Consider the following 15,750-nt stretch of genomic DNA (forward strand, 5'->3'; position numbering starts at 1 on the left):
ATTTCAGGCACCATAAAGTCAACACCAAGCCAATGGCTTCCCGTTCTCAGCCATATTGCACCCCAATACCTTCGCAGAGAATGCCAAAGTACACAAGGAAATCAACAGCCACCAATCCATACTGATATCACGCACCTACAGACTAGTAGACTCAAGTTAAGGAATCCACCCCTATGCACAACTCGGACACTAGCAGTTGAGAACTTCGACCTTATGTACCAGAGAAACCTGAACTGGAACTCAACTTCTGCTTCAGAATTCGATGGTATGCCATCTATAAAAGTGAAGGATCCTGGATTCGACCTCATGAAATTATCACCACCTTGACGAAGGCAAAATACATTTTGGCGGGTGTTTGGAGGCTTGCGTGTTCAAATGATCCTTAGAGCTATGCTGGCGGGAGCATGTGCTCCTGGTAGGGCAACCCAAGCCGGACAGGTCTAAGGTGATGATCCAGACTAAGAGTGATGCCCTGGTCCTCCAGGTTAGGGATTGGGTGTAGGGTTAACTCCCCCACCTCATAAAAAGACAAATGTTACGGATACCTTAAGACATACTACAAGAAAAGCGGATAATTTGGTGATGACCCGGCAAGAAAAACGGCTTAAAAGAAGAAAAAATTATATCATAGTAGCAACGTGGAATATAAGGACATTAAAGAGACCTGGCAAGTTGAAGGAATTAAGGAATAAACTGGATAAGTATGGAGTGAAAATAAATGTCTGGTTAACATATCCTAATGTACAGTGGAGGAGAAGGCAGTAATGGCACAGGATTCCTCATACAAAAGTCTATAAAGAAAGCGTGATCAACTTTACTGCAATCAACAATAAAATGTGCTCTTTGAGACTCTGGGCAAAATTCTTCTATGTTACAATGTTTTGTGTGTATGCCCCAACAGAAGAGGCAGAAGAGGAGGAAAAAGATGCATTTTACACCAAATTGGAGGATGAAATTAATGAAGTTCAAAGACATGATGTGAAAATGATCCTTGGAGATCTAAATGCAAAGATTGGAAGAGAAGTGGTGTATAAACACATAGTAGGGAAAGAAAGCTTGCACCAAGTCAGTAATGATAATGGTTTGAGACTGATTGACTTTGTGACTGGGAAGCAGAAGATAATCAAAAGTACTTGGCACCCTCGGAAAAACATAAAGAAGGAGACATGGATATCACCAGATGGTGTAACAAGAAATCAAATAGACCATGTTATCATAGACAGGCGGCATGCATCGGACATCATGGATGTTGGAAGTTGTAGAGGTGCTGATGCTGAGGTGCTGAAGTAAGAAGAAAGATAAAGCATAATGTAGGGGGTCTTAACAATGAGGAATTGCAAGAGAAATGCAAGAAGAAAATAGCAGAAACTTTGGAAATAAGAAAGGAGAAGTAGAAAGTAAGTGGGAGATACTGAGAACAACTACCAGTGAAGTTGCGATACAATATGTAGATTTAAAAAAAAAAAAAAAAAAAAAAAAAAAAAAAAAAAAAAAAAAAAAGCTTTTGAGAGAAAGAGAATCAAAGAACTGGATGAAATTAAGGATAAAAATGAGGTACGAAAGTTTTATGAGAGGACAAAAGATCTTATAAGAGGATTTCAACCAAGAGCCGTTTTCTTTAAGGACAAGGATGGAAACGTCATCGGCAACAAAAGCAAAGTGCTCAAAAGATGACAGGAAATAATGATGATGATAGAGAAAACATCAGTGATGATAGGGAAGAAGGAGAATTGAATGAAGAGTTAATAGAGCAGCCAGATTTAGAAGAGGTCAGGATAGCAATTAAAGCATTAAAGAATAACAAAGCTCCAGGTGAAGATGGGATGGAGACAGAACTGTTGAGATATGGGGGAGAAGGAGTAGAGAAGGTTGTTTATGAGTTGATAAAGGAGGTTTGGATGAAGGAGGAAATGCCCAAGGATTGGACATTGAGCATAATATGTCCAATGCATAAGAAAGGAGATAAGGCAGTATGTGGAAATTAGCGAGGGATTACTCTGCTGAATGGAACTTACAAGGTTCAGTAAGATATTAGCCTCAAGACTGGAACCATGGATGAAAAGGATACTAGGCAGAGTCCTGCAGACTGGCCCAGCCCATGAGCTGCTTTGGCAATAAATTGCAATGGGCTTTGAAACGCTCGAACATACGAAGCCCGTGACATCATCGCACGGGCCAGTCTGGGCCAGCGCTCTGTCATTCATACGCGGTGAGCCAAGGACAGGGCTGTGGTAGTTCCATGGGCTGACTGCTTCAATGTGTACAGCGTACTGCGTGTCAGCGGAGTATGTTGCATTACGGTCAAGTGCAGATGATTAAGTTCACTGTGGTTTTCAATTTGACTTCTCAGTCTATCCTGTTATCAGAAACGAATGTGGACTGTAGTTCCAAAAGAAAAGAAACCGTGGCAAAAAAAAAAGTGAAGTTTCTGAACTGGAAACTAAACCTAAAAGTCGTATTTGGTTGGTATTCAAGCCTGCAGTTGACGGTGATGGGAAAGACGCTAATTTTATGTGCTGTACGATCTGCGGCAAATTTTATGTATACACTAGCAGTTACCTGCTGCATCTCGGGTGGATTTCGTAATTTGATAAAAGTAATCGTTGCTTGGTACTGTACTAAGATATTGTCTGAAATTCCCTAAAGCATAAAACCTCACTAAAATTGTGTTTCATCTACCGCAGAAACTCTGTAAACCACGTTTGTGGTATTGCCTTTTGGGGCTAAGACGACCATGCAACATAAAACTGTACACGTGAGAACGTCTTCTCTCAAGTAAAAAAAATAGTCTTTATTTTTAAAGGAGATTCCAAATAATATTTCCACATATGTAACATCTTCAGGTTTTGAGATGTAAGTATCCGCATAAAAAGAATTCAACCCCTTTATCAGCCCTTCCTCCACCCCCACCCAAGTGGATTTTCCGAAAGCAAAAAAAAGACATGTTTCTTTATTTTTAAAAGACATCACAAGTACCAAGTTCCATGTCTGTAACATGTAAAGTTTTTGACATACACTGTAGATATTCCGGTACTCATTTTAAAAATTCACCTGCTTTTTCAATTCTTTTCAGTCCCTTAAGTGGTTTTCCTACAACAAAAAATACGTGTTTACTGATAAAAGAGCTGCCAAATACCAATTATCACTACTGTAATATCTTCAGTTTTTGAGATATTTGTATCCTCATGAAAAGAATTCAAACCTATTTCAACCCTCTCCTCCTCCCCGAAGTTGATTTAACCCCCCAAAATAAGTGTTTTTTTTTTTATTTTTAAAGGTGATTTTATACCCATTTTCACGCTTGCAACATTTTTTTTTTTTTAAATAGATATAAGTATCCTCATACAAATAATTCAACTAATATTTCAGTCCTTTCACCCCCCTTAAGTGGATTTTACAAAACCAAAAGAGTACGTATTTCTTCCTTTTTAAAGGAGACTCTAAATACCAATTTTTACGTCTGTAACAACTTCAGTTTTGGAGATATCAGTACCCTAATAAAAATAATTCAACCCCCTTTTTCAGTCCCTCTTACCACCACGTTATGTGTTTTTTCCACAAAAAAAAAAAACCTGTTTTTTATCTTTTAAATATTTTTTTGGTAGTTGCTTTACGTCGCACCGACACAGATAGGTCTTATGCCGACGATGGGACAGGAAAGGTCTAGAAATGGGAAGGAAGCGGCCGTGGTCTTACTTAAGGTACAGGGGAAACCACGGAAAACCATCTTCAGGGCTGCCAACAGTGGGGTTCGAACCCACTATCTCCCGGATGCAAGCTCACAGTTGCGCACTCCTAACCGCACAGCCAACTCGCCCGGATTTTTTAAATATTAAAAATCTCAATTTTCACATCTGTAACATGTTAAGTGTTTGAGATATAATGTAGATATGCTCATCTTAAAAATTCACGCCAACCCACATTTCAGTCCTTTTTACCCCCTCCCCCCTTAAGTGTTCTTTCCGAAAACAGAATAATACATGTCTCTTTATTTTTAAAAGAGATTATAAATACCACTTCACGTCTGTAACATATTAAGTTTTTAGATATACTCTAGATATGCTCAGGGATTATGTGTACCAATTTTGGTTGGCAGCTATGCCCGAACATACACGCATAATCTCGCTGCTGTAGAATCCTGGAGCTGACGTTGCCATGGTTGGGGCAGTTCATTTCTTTGTCCGATTCCGAGAGCAGAGGTAGTGTGATGCCAATATCTCCACAACGGTTGGTTTTAGGGCCCGTAGGGCTTACCGAGTTTTGTTCTTTGCGTCAAGGGGCTGAAAATGAGCTTTGTCTCGACCTTGTACGACAAATTCGATATTTTGCCTATATTAGCCTATTATTTTTATATCTTTCCCGTTCTCCCCCCCCCCCCCCCCCCCCCACCGCCTCAAATTGTTTTGAAAATAATATACAGCCCATGTCCCTCAGGGATAATGTATTAGTAAAAGGATTTTTAGAATAGGTCCAGTAGTTTCTAAGATTACCCTCCAGATATACGCAAACTTAAAACATTCGCACTTCCTCTTTATTGTATTAGTACCGTATAGATTAAGGGATTACATGTAACTAATCTCATTATTAGACCCGTATTGAACTATGCTATGATATACTAACAATTTGTTGGTTATTTTGATCCACCTTTTCAATACAAATTACAGTTTGTGTTGCTAAGTTGTAATGTTACAACACTAATTTACCAGGATATGTTTCTTTCGATTTATGGAATGGAAGAAGCTTCCCTTTGTCTGCTGCTACAGAATCTTGTGGGCCTTATTGTGTTACTGTGACTATTGTCTGTTGTGGCTCTGGAGTAGAAACATAATCAGATACCAGTACTCAAAATTTGGATTGAAGCCCCTTTTAACCATAACTTACATCAAAACAATCAACTTCCAACGGAGAGTCTGGTCGCTACAAACAAGAATTAAATTGTCAATACTTCCTCTGATCAAATAGCCAAACTGCAGCAGCAAGCCTCATCAAATCTAGAAGCCGTTTTCCAACGAACTCAAGACTTCAATTCTAGATTATCATCATGACTAATCACGCATAATGCAAAATTACAGTCTTTTTAAATAACATTATTTAGAGAGCACAATTCTTAACTATAATTCTCAATACTGAAATATTACTGTAATCTAGAAACCAACGCACTTCAGAAACTATGGCTCCTATATATTAACATCCAATATTTATATTTATATTTATGACTCAAATTTTAATGCCAAATTATAGTTGAATCAATTTTATTTTAACATTGCAAACAATTTTTAGCCAAATTAAAAACTGTGTTTTGGACGTCAATGTGTTTTAGAATTAAGAGTTAATCCATTTCAACATTTCAAATCATATTGTCATAATTTTTAATGTGTATATTATTCTTGTTTTAAATATTGTTATCACTGAAATCAGATTTACATTCAATGTAATGAAATTTGTAACAACAACCCAAAAATGACAAACCTTGAGGCAATAGTATAGGCTGATGATGCTTATGAATAAAAGCGAAACATGTCCCGGTAAATTAGTGTTGTAACATTACAACTTAGCAACACAAACTGTAATTTGTATTGAAAAGGTGGATCAAAATAACCAACAAATTGTTAGTATATCATAGATTAAGGGAGTCGGACTGATTTTGTCTTTTCATGATTAGATAAAAATCTTATGAACAAGGTGTGTCTGAATGATGAGTATTCTAATATTTGCATGTCATCAGACTCCACGACTATGCCACAACCTGCCAAAGTAATGAAGTTTTCTTTTCGTGGACTGACGTTCGTGATGCTCCTATTCCAAGAGATGAGCTGGAAAGATATTTAAAGCAAAACTGTGGAATGGAAGAAGATAGATATAGTGTCCTATTGGAGAACAAATGAACAAAACTATCCAAAATTTCACTAGATCGCTAAGAAAGTATTATGTATGCAAGCATCAAGTTCAGCTTCAGAGGGAAATTTCAGTTCAGTGGGCTTCATTCTCAACACACGACGGTCTCTTCTACAACCAGACAATGTTGATGCTCTTCTTTTTATTCACAGTAATTCCATTCCACCGCCATTAGAAATGACCAATAAACTACGCACATTAAGTAAAAGCGATGTTCAGGTTTGTTTTTGTTGTTGGCATATTGCACGTCATTTCAGTTTGTCTTTTATTTTGAGGTAAACGCGAATGAAGTCCCATGAATATCCTTCGTGTTCTTTAGATTCATTTTCAGTCAATTGCAGATGAATATTAGTTTATAACAAAGTTTCTGTTTGTTTTCAATTATTATTATTATTATTATTATTATTATTATTATTACAGTGCAGGAAAAATCTCTCTCTCCCTCTCAAAATGCGATTAGCCTACTTCGAAATGTGTTATTAGCGTACGGGAATTCGCGGAGTGAGTGATCCGAACAGTAGTGTGGCGCAAACATTTTGTTGAGCACGGCGCACATGTTATTGTGGAGAAGTGCTCAAGGTTATTCCACTGAGCCCGCCCAGTGCGGTGGACTGCGATGGGCTGTATAAGACCAGTGCTGTGGGCCAGTACGCGGCCGCATCAGAAAAGAACGGCACTGCACGGGCTGGGCTGCCGGAGCCCGTGGGTTTGAAGTGCTGCGTGGTGGGCCTGGCTGCAGGGCTCTGATACTAGGGGATTATCAAGCAGGTTTTAGAAAAAAATCGCTCTACACTCGATCAGATTTTTATATTGCGACAATTACTGGAGAAGTTTTATGAGTATTATAAGCAGCTGCACCAGCTGTATGTTGACTTTAAACAGGCATAAGACAGTCTAGATAGAGGAAAAATTTATAAAATTATGAGAGAGTTTGGAATCCCGAGGAAATTGGTTAGGTTGACAGAAATGACCTTGGAAACAACAGTATGCAAGGTGAGAGTGGAACAGGATCTGTCAGAGGCGTTCTTAGTTGAAAAGGGGTTGAGACAGGGGGATGTCTCTCCACACTCCTATTCAATTTAGCACTCAAAAAAGTAATACAGCAACTACATATCAACCCCGGGGGAACCATCCTGAACAGATTAGTACAAGTGATAGCATATGCTGATGATCTGGCAATTACTGCACGAAACGAAAGATCTCTTGAAGAGAACTATGCTTTGTTAGAAGAGAAAGCACGGGACTTAGGGCTAGAAGCAAATATAAATACAGTAAAACAAAGTACAGTGGAACCTCGGATTGCGAGTAACTTGGACTATGAGTGTTTTGCAAGATGAGCAAATATTTTAAATAAATTGTGACTTGATAAGCGAGTGAGGTTTCACAATACGAGCGTCACGATTACGTACGTTTTCACCTCCCCTGTGCCTTTGTTTTCCACTCCCCCGCCACTCTCTTTCTGGGAAAGTGTGTGGAATTATTTCCCGCGCTGGACTTCAGTTGGCGTGCCTCGCTCGCATAGTCAACACAGTACGAGTGTACATGTTTTGTTTCTGTCATCTGTGATATAACTGTTCTGCAACGATGGGCCCTGTGAACGAAAATAAGGCTAAAAAGGAATTTGGTCGGAAGAAGGAGATGATTACAGTGGATGAATCTGTTCAATGACAATGCAATGTCACATTTTTGTGAAATCCTCAAAAAGAGGCAAAAGCAACAGTCATTGGACAGGTTCCTCGTTAAAGTTGCACGAAAAGAAAACACTTCCAATGAGCCAACCGACAGCAGTGATTCCGTTAGTGAAATTCATGCTACACAGTAACTCTTCTCATGTCATCTATCGTCTCCCTCACACCAACAATGATTCTATTGTAAGGTAAAGTGCAGTTTAATTGTTTTACGTTATATTTTGTTTTAGAAATGTTATGCGAATAAATGTTTTTGTGTTGTGGACGAATCATCCGAGTTTCAGTAGTTTCTTATGGGAAAATTTGCTTTGATATACGAGTGATTTGGATTACGAGCATGTTGCCGGAACGAATTATGCTCGCAATCCAAGGTTCCACTGTATATGAAGATGGGAGACACAGAGGGAGTAAGAGGAAGGACCACAGTGGGAATACACGGGAAATAATATCAAAGAGTTACAACTTTCAAATATCTAGGCTCAATAATAACTGCAGACAATATAACCTCTGTGGAAATACAGGAAAGGATAAGTGGGAACCGATACTTTTACGCCTTACAAAATATGTTTAAATCCAAGAATGTCAGTAGGAATACGAAAATAAAAATATATACAACAGTACTAAGACCTATAGTGATAGTGATGTATGACTCAGAATGCTGGATAGTGGCTACTAGAGAAGAACAGTGGCTGTTACAGTGGGAAAGGAAGATATTGAGAAAGGTAATTGGAGCAGTTAGAGATCAGAATGGATGGAGCATGAAGACAAATGCAGAACTGTAAGGATTGTTTGGCCAGCCAGATATTGTTGTTAAAATTAAGCAGGGAAGAATTTGGTGGGGTGGTCATGTTCAGAGATGACAGAAACCAGTACTGTCAAAAAAGTCTTTATAGGAAAACCAGAAGGAAGGAGGAGGAGGAAGGCCCAGGAAGAGATGGATTGATGATGTTGAGGACGACCTTAGAAAGATGGGAGTTAAATGCTTGAGAAGGAAAGCCGAGTACTGGGAGGAATGGAGGCAGGTGATTGAGGATCCTGGACATGGGCTAAGCCAGGGAAGCAATCTTTTTTTGACTAGCGTGTCAGTTAAGGTCCTGTTTATTACTTTTTACTGTCTAGTGTGCCGTTGGTTAACCCGGCAAAGGGCGCGTGGTGAGATTTTCTCTCACCCATGAAATGAATGGAGAAAATCATCTTTATAGTACATATTTAGATTTAATTGAGAATTTAAAGCTTTCTGTATTTCTTTTCATAAGAATTATTGTATTTTACAATATTTTAGTTACAAATGTAGGATGTTCTACGGGCGCGTGTTGAGTTGGAATGGGAGCGGGTGCGTGGTGGAATTTTCTCTCACCTATGAAATGAATGAACAAGATCATCTTTATAGTACATATTTAGATTTAATTGGGGATTTAAAGCTTTCTGTATTTATTTTCATAAGAATTATTGTATTTTACAATATGTTAGTTACAAATATAGGATATTCTACTTTGCTTAATTATGCCAGAAATAGTAACGTAACAAGGCGCAAGGTGAGGGAAAATCTCACTGAACTGCAAGGACGACAACAATGCACTGCAAACGAAAACAACGAACCTTCATCAACAAGCAACAGTTGCGGAAAACTATGAACTTGGAATACCTACAAGGAGAGACTCATGCAGTGGGACATGATGAAATCAAGGGGTGAGAGATTCCCTCACCACGCGCCCGTTGCTGGGTTAATTTCCTTTAAAATCATCATGAAACCCTCTCATTTGACTTTGTTTAGGTATTAGATATCATTGCATATAAATTCATTTGACTGAATATTTCATGTTTTTGTTCTGCAAACATCACTGAAAGTTACATTTTAAAAACAGGTAAATTTTAGGAATAAGATATATTTTTGTTTTAAGCTAAAAAATTTGTAAATGTCCATGAACTACAAGCTGGAGAAGCTAGAGGTCCTGGAAAGAAGAATCCTCAGAAAAATTATAGGAGCTGTCCAAACTGAAAGCGGATGGAAACTTCGGAGTAACAAAGAAGTTTACCAGAAGGTGGAAAGAATCTCAGAGACCATGAAGAAAAGGAGGCTGGCGTTTCTTGGACATCTATACAGAATGAACGCAAACAGACTTACCAAACAGATATTTCATTACTTCTGGAGAAAAAAAGACTACTACAGCATGGATTAAGGAAACGAAGAAGGATATGGAAAGGTTAAGCATCTTGGAAGACCAGCTGTTAGAAAGGAATACGTTTAGGAACACACTGAAGAATTTGGAAGGTGTTCAAGCCGCAGGAAGAACTAGGAAGACCGGAAGAGCCTGGACAGATGAACAACGGAAGCAGGCCAGCGAACGCATGAAGGAGTATTGGACACAGAGAAAACTCCACACGAAGAGAAAGAAATGAAGTTGTAGCGTGATCCTTAGTGGTCCATTCGCTTGTAAAAAAAAAAAAAGGAAAAAAAATTGTAAAAAATATGGCCAAAGAACTAATTGCGACATACTTCCTTCTTAAAGCGTAATGAACTATGCTAATTTGCAAGAGTTTCAACCTATTTATTACAAGTTGTGTGGCATGCCACAGAACTTGTCATGGGCTGGCCATGGTGTTCAAGTGGAGGAAGTTAGCGATGGTGGTGCTCACATTGTACACGAGTGTTCTTTGAGAGCTTACCATGGTAAACTCAGGGAGTTTTGTGCACATAACACCTGACTCAGTGGAGTATTTAAGGAGCCTGGACATTAATTTGTGAATTATGTAAATACATAGGTTGGTTTTTAAGTTTCGGCAACCATGCTCCAGCGTAGCTTTGTAACGGAGCCGAGCTCTAACATTCTCACCAGAGGTTGCTGACCTGCGTCCTCCCCTCCCTCAGAGTACATGACCTCGCCCTTCCCCTTCCACGTCCATTCATGTCCGTTCACAGTGGCCGGGTGAACATGAGCAGTTGTGAGCAAGCGCTCATGAAAGACAGCACCATGTTTTCCAAACATGAACAGAGAAGCTTGTTAAAAATTCAGTGTGCTAGAGATCGCACGGCAAAACAGTGTCACCAAGAACTGCGAGAGGCGTGCAGGGCAGCTGCGTTACCGTAGCAAGGTGGGTTGCAGCCTCCCGACAAGGGCGTGAATATGTGTTGGACATACCTCGATCTGGTCACCCACCAGTAAGTGCCGAACATGTACAGACTGTGTATGCATTATTAGAGATGGATCGGAATATAACAATTCATGAATTAGCGCAAGATACAGGACTCTACTCCAATAAATATATCTTTCATAATTAACATCAGCCTTGTCAATACTCTGAGTTGTTTAATTAATTTTTTTATCACCTCATACACTGTACATGTTTCGAGGACCTTACTGTCCTCTTCCTCAGTGTTTTTTCTCTCACTACCAATTATACAGGACTGGCGAATTTGACTGTGCTTCACATCCTGAAGGATCACCTGTACAAGTGGAAAATTGCGTCAAAATGGGTTTCTGGGCCAAATCTTAGGAACCACAGCTGAAACTGTAGGAGCAGCATCATCAAGGGTCACCACCAAAACAAACAGTTCGTCAAACTCCCACCAATGTGAAGGCAATGCTGATTCTTGCCTATGATTGGGATGGTGCGACCTTAACACATACCGTTTCCCCATGGCAGACCGTTAATGCAGCGTACTACTGTTCATTTTTGCAAAGCAATCTGCGAGCAGCTCTGAGAAGAAAACGACGACACTTCATGGATAATCCATCCATTGTTCTGTATGACAATGCCAGGGCACACACAGCAGGAGTTGTGTCTGAATTGTCCAATCGCTGGGGCTGGGAAATGCTCTATCACCCACTGTGCTCTCCAGATTTAAGTCCCTGCTACTTCAATCTAATCCCTAAGATAAAGGAGCCACTACGCGGGAAGCACTTCCGTATAACTGAAGACGTTTTACAGCCCAATGACCAATCTCTTCGCACCATCGACAGACTAGGCAATGCCAACAGGATCCAACGGCTTCTGCATTGTTGGGAATATATTGTACGCAACGCTAGTGACTGTGTCAAAGGCCTATGAAATTTAGAACCAGGAATGTATACTATGCATCAATAAAGAAAATAGTTGTCAAAATTTAAAAACCAACCCTTGTGTGTATGTATGCATCCACGTCGTTCTTGTATAATTAATGTTGTCTTATTGTCTGATCTGGAGTGAACTGAGTATCTCTAGGCCTAGGATAGAGAAAGTAAAATCTGTCTGCAAAAAAAAGCGTAGAAAATCTCCAGGATGAGGAAATTAGACACAAGTACATAGATATGATTAGTGAGAAGTTTCGAACAGTAGACAGTAAGCAGGTTCAGGATATAGAAAGAGAATGGGTTGGATGCTGTAGTAGAAACAGCAAGGGAATGCCTAGGAACAACTGTGTGTAAAGATGGGAAAAAGAGAACATCTTGGTGGAATGATGTGAGAGCAGCTTGTAAACATAAAAAGAAGGCTTATCAGAAATAGCTCCAAACAAGGGCCGAGGCAGACAGGGATTTGTACGTAGATGAAAGAAACAGAGCGAAACAAATAGTTGTTGAATCCAAAAAGAAGTCGTGGGAATTTTTTGGTAATAATCTGGAAAGACTAGGTCAAGCAAGTGGGAAACCTTTCTGGACAGTAATTAAAAAATTTACGAAGGGAGGGAAAGAGGAAATTAACAGTGTTTTGGGTAATTCAGGTGAACTCATAATAGATCCCAGGGAATCACTGGAGAGGTGGAGGGAATATTTTGAAAATCTTCTGAACGTAAAGGGGAATCTTCCTGGTGGTGTTACGAACAGCCAAGCTCATGGGGAGGAGGAAAATGATGTTGGTGAAATTATGCTTGAGGAAGTGGAAAGGATGGTAAATAAACTCCATTGCCATAAAGTAGCAGGAATAGATGAAATTAGACCTGAAGTGGTGGAGTATAGTGGGAAGGCAGGGATGAAACGGCTTCATAGAGTACTAAGATTAGCATGGAGTGTTGGTAAGGTACCTTCAGATTAGACAAAAGCACTAATTGCACGTATCTATAAGCAAGGGAACAGGAAGGATTGCAACAACTATCGAGGTATCTCATTGATTAGTATACCAGGCAAAATTCACTGGCATCTTGGAAGGGAGGGTGCGAACAGTAGTTGAGAAGAAGTTGGATGAAAACCAGTGTAGTTTCAGGATCAGATTTTCAGTAAGCACCAGGTAATTGAAAAATGTTACAAGAGAAATAGACAGCTGTGTTTATGTTTTGTAGATCTAGAGAAAGTGTATGACAGGGTACCAAGGGAAAAGATGTTCACCATACTGAGGAACTATGGAATTGAAGGTAGATTATTAAAATCAATTAAAGGAATTTATGTTGACAATTGGGCTACAGTGAGAATTGATGGTAGAATGAGTTCTTGGTTCAGGGTACTTACAGGGGTTAGACAAGGCTGTAATCTTTCACCTTTGCTGTTTGCAAGTTTACATGAATCATCTGCTGAAAGATATAAAGTGGCAAAGAGGGATTCAGTTAGGTGGAAATGTAGTAAGCAGTCTGGCCTATGCTGACGACTTGGTCTTAATGGCAGATTGTGCCGAAAGCCTGCAGTCTTGGAATTTGGAAATAGGTGCAATGAGTATGGTATGAAAATTAGCCTTTCGAAGACAAAACTGATGTCAGTAGGTAAGAAATTCAACAAAACTGAATGTCAGATTGGCGATACAAAGCTGGAACAGGTAGATAATTTCAAGTATTTAAGTTGTGTGTTCTCCCAGGCTGGTAGTACAGTAAGTGAGATTGAATCAAGGTGTAGTAAAGCTAATGCAGTGAGTTCGCAGTTGCGATCAGCAGTATTCTGTAAGAAGGAAGTCAGCTCCCAGACAAAACTATCTTTGCACCGGTCTGTTTGCTTTACGGGAGCGAAAGCTGGGTGGACTCAGGATATCTTATTAATAAGTTGTCCGCCTTCGTAGCGGAGCTATTAGCGTTATTAGCTGCCGTCCTCCCAGGTCCAGGTTCGATTCCCGGTACTGCCAGAAATTTAAGAATGGGAGGAGGGCTGGTATGTTGTTAGAATGGTACATGCAGCTCACCTCCATTGGGGGTGTGCCTGAAAAGAGCTGCACTACCTCGGGATGAGGACACGAGTTTACTTTTTTATTAATAAGTTAGAAGTAACAGACATGAAAGTAGCAAGAACGATTGCTGGTAGGTGGGAACAATGGCAGGAGGGTACTCAGAATGAGGAGATGAAGACTAAGTTAGCAAAGAACTCATTTGATGAAGCTGTACGCATAAGCCGGCTTCGGTGGTGGGGTCATGTAAGGCGAATAAAGGAGGATAGGTTACCTAGGAGAATAATGGACTCTGTTATGGAGGTTAAGAGAAGTAGGAGACCAAGATGACGATGGTTAGACTCAGTTTCTAACGATTTAAAGATAAGAGGTGTAGAACTAAATGAGGCCACAGAACTAGTTATAAATAGTGGATTGTGGCGACGTTTAGTAAATTCACTGAGGCTTGCAGACTGAACGCTGAAAGGCATAACAGTCTATAATGATAATGTACTGTATATATGTATGTATGTATTGAAAGCCATACAATTAATGATAATGTTGTAAACTTCAGTACTCGCATGATAGGGACTTTTTATTTTAGTAGAGATAATCTGTGGGATGGGAATTTTAGGACTTTTTCATTTGTAGTAAGATTGTTGTTTGTTTGTTGTTAAAAGGGGCCTAACAGCTAGGTTATCGGCCCTTTGTAGTAAGAGAAGCAGATGGAGATCAAGGTGTCGATGGTTATACAGTAGAAAGTGACTAATCTCATGTTTTAATCCGTATTGAAATCTGTTAGTATACAATAATAAAGTTTTATTATGAATCCACCTGTTCAATACATTATAATGTTGTTACATTAAAATAACTTCATTAGTTAAAAAGTTACATATGGGACATGTTTCGCTCTCTTATAGAGCATCATCAGCCAAATCCGAATCTCAAACAATTGTTATTTACGTAACAAAGACTTAAGAACCATTAGAACACTTTTGACAAACTTAAAACTTATTCTATTCAAAAATCATAAAATATAAAAGCCATGTATACAAGGATTTTATATTTTATGATTTTTGAATAGAATAAGTTTTAAGTTTGTCAAAAGTGTTCTAATGGTTCTTAAGTCTTTGTTACGTAAATAACAATTGTTTGAGATTCGGATTTGGCTGATGATGCTCTATAAGAGAGCGAAACATGTCCCATATGTAACTTTTTAACTAATGAAGTTATTTTAATGTAACAACATTATAATGTATTGAACAGGTGGATTCATAATAAAACTTTATTATTGTATATACAGTAGAACCCCGCCTAACCGAACTTCGCTTAACCGAAACCCGGCTTAACCGAAATGCTCTGGAAAAATTGTATTTTAATATCTTGTTTTTACCCTCTCGTTCTTAGCCGTCGATATTAGTAATTCTCTTGCTCTATGTGCTGAGAGCTACTAGGCAAACCCTATTTTTATATTATGACTTATGCCAGAATGCACGTGTAGCATAAAACAAAACAGTTTCTTACCCTCTAGTTCGTTCCATGATACCCTTTTTCTTGAACAAGCAGGAATTATTATTATTATTATTATTATTATTATTATTATTATTATTATTATTATTATTATTATTATTATTATTACTGTATTATTCGTCATGAAGATTATGCAGACGACTCCGACCTTGACAATGGTAGTTTTGAGAATTGAGTTACAACAGATGATGGATTTAATGCATTGGAGGCAAAATTGATTTCGAATTTTTATTAAAATACAGTACCACACGCTTTAATTACAGTACTGTAATACAATTACTGTACACAGTATTCAGTTCAGTAGTAACAAAACAATTTTTAATTATTTCAGATTGTCTTTGCGCTTTGTTGAACAAAGCAATGAATCTACACCAGCGATTTATTGCTGATTAAACGGTGGTGCGACATAGCTGCACTAAGAAAATTCATAAGAAAATCACTAATTTTATACAATGAGTGGCATTATGTAAACATTTTAATGTTAATATACAGTACGCACCTTTGCTGAACAGAGTTTATGCATTTTTATTTCGACATTTAACTTCCGAAAATATTTATATGTGTCATCCGAAAAAATGCGTCAACCCCTTTTATTTCG

General features: G+C 38.7%; 1 protein-coding gene across 1 annotated transcript in view; it reads right to left on the reverse strand.

Annotated features, from left to right (window-relative positions):
• Positions 1-15,750, reverse strand: part of LOC136883595 (hexosaminidase D) — a 113,924-nt gene that overhangs the window by 95,797 nt on the left and 2,377 nt on the right. The window lies entirely within an intron of this gene.

The sequence above is a fragment of the Anabrus simplex genome, chromosome 1 (genome assembly GCF_040414725.1).
Source record: "Anabrus simplex isolate iqAnaSimp1 chromosome 1, ASM4041472v1, whole genome shotgun sequence".
Classification (NCBI taxonomy): Eukaryota; Metazoa; Arthropoda; class Insecta; order Orthoptera; family Tettigoniidae; genus Anabrus; species Anabrus simplex.